Source organism: Cricetulus griseus, chromosome 2 (assembly GCF_003668045.3).
Source record: "Cricetulus griseus strain 17A/GY chromosome 2, alternate assembly CriGri-PICRH-1.0, whole genome shotgun sequence".
NCBI classification, from domain to species: Eukaryota; Metazoa; Chordata; class Mammalia; order Rodentia; family Cricetidae; genus Cricetulus; species Cricetulus griseus.
In genome coordinates this window covers 295513552-295521446 of record NC_048595.1, presented here as the reverse complement: position 1 = coordinate 295521446, position 7895 = coordinate 295513552, and the positions used below count along the sequence as shown (strand labels likewise).

Sequence of the window (7895 nt, the reverse complement as noted above, 5' to 3'; positions counted from 1 at the left end):
AGACAGGACTTACTTCCTTGAAAAGCAGGATTCTGAGGAGGCCCAGCTGGATGGACACAGCTGGGATGCACCTGTCTCTATTTTGTGTTGTCCTTACCATGTTTGGTGCTGTGTGTGCAAAGGTAGTACAGGCATTCTCTTTAATGTGGGATATTCCAATGCCTACAGAATTTGTGACCTTGTGCAAATATTGGGAATTATTATAGGATTAAGGATTGACATTTACCTGTGTCTATCTTTAAATTGATTTTATATTTATTCAATTGATTTAGAGCAGTGGTTCTCCACCTTCCTAATGCTGCGATCCTTTAATACAGTTCCTCACGTGGTGGTGATTCCCAAGCATAAAATTATTTTTGTTGCTACTTTGTAAACTGTAATTTTGCTACTGTTATAATCATAATGCAAATATTTTTTTGAAGAGAAATTTACCAAAGGGGTCACGAGCCACAGGTTGAGAAACCCTGATTTAGAGAGGATTTATTTTGTAATGTTGTTTAATTCATTCATTTAGGCCCTGAACTTTGATGGTTTCCAAATAGATAGCTATTTCTCTGTTCTTCAGTGACAGCATATTGTTGTTTACATAAGGTGTGCTGTTAAATTACTAAGCTCTCAGATACATCTTCTCATGACACCCAGGGTAGGCATAGCTACCATGAAGCGACTGAGCTGCAATACCAGGATTTGTCCACTTGGTGGCGACTGTGATTAGATTTCTGAGATTTTATTTTGAGAAAATTAATTTTAAGGTAAGATTTCACTATTGGAAACTGTTAAAATTTCTATCATTTTTTACAATGATATTTTTAAGGACATTGTGAGTAGTGACATTAAGTAGCTTATTTGGTATTTTGGGGAGCTTATTTGGTATTTAGTGACTTCATAAATTTTGACTTTTAAAATATTTTAAAAATTTCTTTGTATGTAGCTTGACAGTTGGAATGATTTAAATTTCTGAAACTATCTAACTCAAACTTTTTGTTTTAATCATTTTTGAATTTTTAAATCACAGATTTTGAGCAAATACAAAAATTGTTTCACCTACTGGTTTAACTTAGGAAGTATATGAAAACATTGAGGACCCTAGCACTTGTATTCTCCCTTTTGATTGTCCAATTCTAGTAAGTGTGTGTTTACATAGGACTAAAAAATAATTTTATAGAAATACTCTTTGAAATGAAAGAATCCTATTGATCAAATACAAACTCTACAGTTTTCTCAGTCTAGCTCTTACTAAAATTAATTAGAGGGCATTAGACTAAGGGGTTCTAAGACCCTGAGCTCTTCCTAACCTGAAACCAACTCAGCAGGAATTGAACTTATATTCTAGGAATGTGGGGCTGAAGTTGTCATAGTCAGAAACTACCAACTATTCTCAAACCAGGGCAAAAAAGGTATGTTTCCACCTTAAATAATGATGTATTTTCCTTTTCTCAAGTCTAGGAACTCTTTATGAAAGCTGCCAACTAGCCCCTTCCATGCTTGGTGCTGCTTGTCTTGCAGTGTGCTCCAATTCAACATTTACAGTTTTGCTCTGACAAAATTTACCCTTATGCACATGACAAAGGCATACTAAAGATTGTGTCAGAGTTCTACAAATCATTTCCAGTAAGGATCCTTTTTCCTATTTTTATGGTATATTTTCTCTCCATCTTTTTGCTTTCACTCTTGCTCCCTTTCCTTCTCTCTTCTCTTTTTTGTTTTCAAGCCAAGATCTTGCAATGTAGTCCAGGCTGATCTCAAACTTTGGATTCCTGATTTAGCTTCCCTGGTGTTGGGACGACAGGCATGTGCCACTGTGCCCAGATTTCTGGTATATTTTCTATTATCATGTTACCTTTTTTTTTTTTTTAAAAAACAACAATGTTTGGTTTTTATTTATAGAAAATACACTTATCTCCTTCCCCAACAAATGCTGAGCGTATGTTTCTAGAGTATCAGACTGAAACTACATTGTGTCATTAGTTTGTGCAGGAGATCACAGGACTCTGAGACACTGGTGTCTTCTTGTGTGCCTCTTCCACAGTCAGGACTTCTGCAGTGGTGGCCCTTGAAGACTGTCCGGCCCAGCTGTTTTCATGCTCTTTCAATAAACTCCAGGATGTCACCAACGTGCCACCAGCATGACTCCAGGTCTCTGCTAAGAAAGAGCCTCTCTTTCCACCCAGAAAAATGGCCACCTGGCAGGTCTGTGTTAGATCTAATTCTCCAAAGGGTTAAGCTGGGTTTTCTTATATGTAGTGATTACTTCTCTCTCTCTTTTAATTAACAATTTTTAATTGATTCCTTGGGAATTTTCCAGTCCTTCCCTGTCCACCCTTCACCCTCATAGCCTTTTCCCCCAAAAAAGGAAAAAAAAAAGAAAAACATTTCACTTCTCCATCTTTCCTGCCTCTCCATCCCATACTCATTCCTCCTAGTGGTCTTAGGAACATTTCCTTGTAAATGTTCATTGCAATGAGTTGTGGGTATGGTTCGAGACCTCTGGCTTCTGGTATGCCATCAATACTGGACTGGCACCAAAACTTCTCTCCAATATCCGGCCTTGAGTCATGGAAATCCTGTGGCTATGGTTCTGCATTTCCAGTCCCTTCACACACTCCAGCAGGTCATAGATGGGGTAGACATGGGGTTGGGCCAACTCATAGTCCTGAAGGTGGGCCTACGTGGTAACTGAGTTGTTCAGTCCCAGTCTCCACCAGGACTATCCCTTTCAGGCAAGGGTCAGGGCCAGCTCTCCTGAGCCCAAGCCATGGGGGACCATTTTAGGGAGAGACCCTGGATACCTGTACCACTGACCATGCCTGTTTCATCAGCAGGGCCACGTACTGAGTGCTTGTCACTCCCTGGCTCCTGGGAAGGTCTGAGACTGGGGCCTCCTGCAGCCCTAACCAGGCCTTTCCCAAGTGGGGAGGTGAGTTCCCAGAGAGCAGGGCTCCATGTGTGGTCTATAGACCATCCCTCTCGTGCATGGTGGCTGGTAGGACCAGTTCTTCCTTTATGACAGCTGGTGAATAGGGGCAGACCGTTCTCCCAGGGCCATCAAAAGTTGGACCAATTCTCTCATGCCCATGCTATTGGGACCAGTTCTCCCTTGGATGGTGGTGGGGAGTGGGAGGCATGAGTTTTATGGGGCCCAGGACACCAGGGCCAGCTCTCCCATGGTCCCTGGTGGTAATACAGGCCAGGGACATCAACACAAACCCCAGCTGCAGTAGGACCATGGACCCAGACGTGGCCCTCAGACACAGCTCAGGACAGTGGCAGTGCAGGCCACTCAGATTAATATGGCCCCAGAAACAGCATGGCCCTCGGATATCAACATGGCCTCAGGTGGCAGCCCAGACTACTGGCATTCAAATGGCCCTTGGTGGTAATGCAGGTAGAGGATATCAACACAGATCGCAGCTGTGGTAGGGCCATGTACTATTTTTAAAGTTTATTTTTATGTTGCTGTCTTTCTGTTTGCAAAAACAAACTGAAGAATATAAAGACAGGATTTATACTCAATAACGATTAGTCTACTTTTATCAGAAATATGTTATTACAGTAAAAATAATAAAGACAATACAATCAGAGACCTCACTTTTCAGAAAACTCAGAATAAGAGATGAAAGCTTTTTGTTTTTCAAGACAGGGTTTCTTTGTATTTGCTTTGGAGTCTGCCCTGGAACTCAATCTGTAGACCAGGCTGGCCTCGAACTCAGGAAGATCTGCCTCTGCCTCCTGAGTGCTGGGATTAAAGGTCTCAATGCCCAGCTTGAGACATAAGTAAAGTTTTATGTGATTGAAATTTATTTTTAAAATGAGCTGGGAAATGTAGTGATTTTTCTCAAGTTTTTTGTTACTAATTTAAATAGAGTAAGAATGTACGGAGTACGAAGGACTCAAACACAGAATCGAGGACTGTAATCCAAAATTTCACTAATTCATACATGAACTGTATATAATTCAGCTATTTCATGTGCTTTAGAACAAAGGTTGGTATATCTATTTTAGAAGTTAGACTATTTCACCTATAGACAGCTAGATTCAAATTTACTCAGTGGGCCATGTTAATAAACAATGCCAAGAGCTTAAATAACACTTATGCTGCCTGAGGAACTGCTGTAACACGTTTCCTAGCATTTCTAGTGGATAAATAGAATTCATAGCTTTGTGGACTTCTGTGTTTCTCAAGACCCAGACTACAGTTTCTTTGAAAGTGAGCATGGGAGGATGGGAGGGAAACAAACAAAACAACAGCAGTAATAACAACAACAACAAAAGGATTCTGGAGGTATTATCTTTCCAGGCCTCAAGAAAACATTACAGAGACATAGTAATTAAAAACAACATGGAACTGGCACAAAACAGACATGTAGACCAATGGAACAAAATGTAATATCAAACACTGTTGGGGATCCAGATGATCTGTGGTTCTTTCTCAGGCACAAACCTAGACGGACCCAGGCACAAAATAAAGATTCAGAGAAGTGTCTCCAGGGGGCAAAACAAGGCCACAAAGGCAAGGGAAGTGAAGAAGAAAGAACTCAAATAAGGGGCTTAAAGATGACTTTGCTGGTACTCTCTTTGGCAGCATGTATACTAAAGCTGGAACGATACAGAGATGATTTGCATGGCCCCTGAGCAAGGATGACATGCAAATTCATGAAGTGTTCCATATTTTTGTCAAACTTTCACTATTTGCAGATGATATGATAGTCTATATAAGTGACCTGAAAAACTCTACCAGGGAATTTCTACAGCAGATAAACACCTTCAGCAAAGTAGCAGGATACAAAATTAACTCAAAATAATCAGTAGCCCTACTATATAAATGCAATGAGAAAGAAATCAGAGAAACATTACCCTTCACAATATCCACAAACAACATAAAATACCTTGGGGTAACACTAACCAAAAAAGTGAAAGACCTGTACAGTAAGAACTTTGCGTCTTTAAAGAAAGAAATTAAAGAAGATACCAGAAAATGGAAAGATCTCCCATGCTCTTGGATAGGTAGGATCAACATAATAAAAATGGCAATCTTGCCAAAAGCAATCCACAGATTCAACACAATTCCCATCAAAATCCCAACAGTTTTTCACAGACCTTGAAAGAACAATTCTCAACTTTATATGGAAAAAGAAAAAAGCCCAGGATAGCCAAAACAACCCTGTACAATAAAGGAACTTCTGGAGGCATCACCATCCCTGACTTCAAACTCTATTATAGAGCCATAGTCCTGAAAACAGCTTGGTATTGGCACAAAAATAGACCGATAGACCAATGGAATTGAATTGAAAACTCTGATATTAACCCACACACCTATGAACACCTGATTGTTGACAAAGAAGTTAAATCTACACAATGGAAAAAAGAAAGCATCTTCAACAAATGCTGCTGGCACAACTGGAATCAGACATGCAGATTATTGCAGATAGATCCATATCTATCACCATGCACAAAACTTAAGTTCAAATGGATCAAAGACCTCAACATAAATCCAGCCATACTGAACCTTCTAGAAGAGAAAGTGGGAGATACTCTTGAATGAATACGCACAGGAGACTGCTTCTTGTACATTACACATGTAGCACAGACATTGAGATCTGCAATTAATAAATGGGACCTCCTGAAACTGAGAAACTTATGTAAAGTGAAGGAGACAGTCAGTAAGACAAAATGGCAGCCCACAGAATGGGAAACCAACCCCACCAACCCCACATCTGACAGAGGGCTGATTTCCAAAATATACAAGGTTCTCAAGAAGCTAGCCACCAAAACACCAGTCAATGAAATTAAATGTGGGGTGCAGAACTAAATAGAGAATTCTCAACAGAGGAATCTGAAATGGCTGAAAGACACTTAAGAAAGTGCTCAAAATCCTTAGCCACGAGAGAAATGCAACTCAAAACAGCTCTGAGATACCATCTTATACCCGCCAGAATGACTAAAATCAAAAACACCAATGACAGTCTATACTGGAGAGGATGTGGAGGAAAAGGAACACTCCTCCATTGCTGGTGGTAGTGCAAACTTGTAAGACCACTTTAGAAATCAGTATGGTGGTTGCCCAGAAAAATGGGAATCAGTCTACCCCAAGATCCAGCAATTCCTCTCTTGGGCATATACCCAAATACTGCATATTCATACAACAAGGAAATATGTTCATAGCAGTGTTGTTTGTAATAGCCAGAAACTGGAAGCAACCTAGATGCCCCTCAACTGAATAATGGATAGAGAAAATGTGGTACATTTATACAATGGAGTACTACTCAGCAGAAAAAAGCAATGGAATCTTGAAATTCGCAAGCAAATGGATGCAACTAGAAGAAAGCATCCTGAGTGAGGTAACACAGTCACAAAAAGACAAACATGGTATGTACTCACTCATATATGAATTTTAGACATAGAGCAAAGGATTACCAACATACAATCCTCAGTGGCTGATGAAAGCAGAGGCAGACACCCACAGATATACACTGAACTGATCTCTGGAACCCAGTTGCAGAGAGGGAGGAATGAAGATCAAAGGGGTCGGGACCAGGCTGGTGAAACCCACAGAAACAGCTGGCCTGAACAAGGGGGAGTACATGGACTCCAGACTGCTTTCTGGGAGGCCAGCACTGGACTGATCCAGACCCCTGAACATAGATGTCAATGAGGAGGCTGGGCACTCTCTGGTGCTCCTGGTAGTGGATCAATATTTTTCCCTGGTGTAAGAAGGGACTTTGAGAGCCCATCCCATGTGAAGGGATGCTCTCAAGGCCTGGACACATGGAGGAGGGCCTAGGCCCGGCCCAGGATGATATGGTAGACTTTGGGGAGTCCCCCTGGAGGGCCCTACCATCCCTGGGGAGTGGAGGGTAGGTAAGGGAGAGGGAGAAGGGATTGATATGTGAAGCAAGCTTGTTTGTAGGGGAAATGCTAGCCACACCCTCTAAGGGGCTGGCACGGGTGATGCAGACCACATACCTTGGCAGTAACCAACAGATTTCTAATTGGACTAAGCCATGGCACAACTTACCTCCTTAGCATTGCAGCAGACAAAAGAACAATTTCCTGTTTCTCCCTGCTTATATCCTGTTTCTGCCCAGTTACCTCACTTCCTGTTTGTCTGTACAGACTTCCAGACCTCTATGGTTAGCTAGTGGCAAGCTCCATTCTCTGACCCTCAGTCATGCTTTATTGGTACAAGCAAGATATCACCACACATTTCCCTTTGTCTAAAATTTAAAAAAAGGTTATAACTAAGAAATACCATATACAATAAGTACAGTAACTATATACAATATGTACATGACAGTAAGTACATTAACAATGTCTAGTCCATTAGCATTTGACAAATTCCAAGAAAACACTCCATTATCTATTCTTTCTCGATGAGTCCAAAATCTGGTACTAATTTGCTTTATATTCTAATTTGCATTATCAAACTATCTTTTAATGTCTTTTAAACCTATTACACTTAACACATCTATAGTGAGTTTCTTTACTGAGTCTGGTAAACAAGAAAAACTATAATTATGCTATTTAGTTGTCAATTCCCTCAGAGACCCAAGAAAGAAATAATATTAACTGAGTAAACAGAAAGTGCAAAAAAGCGCCTTCCAAAAAAAAATGTGAGAAATGACAGAAACAGTTGGCTGCCTGTACAGTCACCCAAGATTGCTCTACATCCATGTTTGGCCTATAGGCCTAACACATCTGACATTTATGTGAACCAGGTTAATCTGAAGTACTGGAACGCCTTGTCTTGGCAAGGTTTGCAGTTACTCTTTTTGGTGTCCTGTTTGTCCCATTTAGACAGCATACTGTCAGCAGTTGTCTAAGACAAGAGCACTTTCTTGCCCTGTGGCTTACCTTTGCCACAAAGAACTTAAACTCCATGTGGAGTTTCTTAGATG

The 7895-nt window shown here is 40.7% G+C and overlaps 1 non-coding gene across 1 annotated transcript; it reads left to right on the top strand.

Moving 5' to 3' along the window:
- The first annotated feature begins 4566 nt into the window (after window positions 1-4566).
- LOC113834104 lies at window positions 4567-4673 on the top strand. The gene has a single exon (XR_003482404.1). It is a non-coding gene; the product is annotated as a U6 spliceosomal RNA (small nuclear RNA).
- Window positions 4674-7895: the final 3222 nt, after the last annotated feature.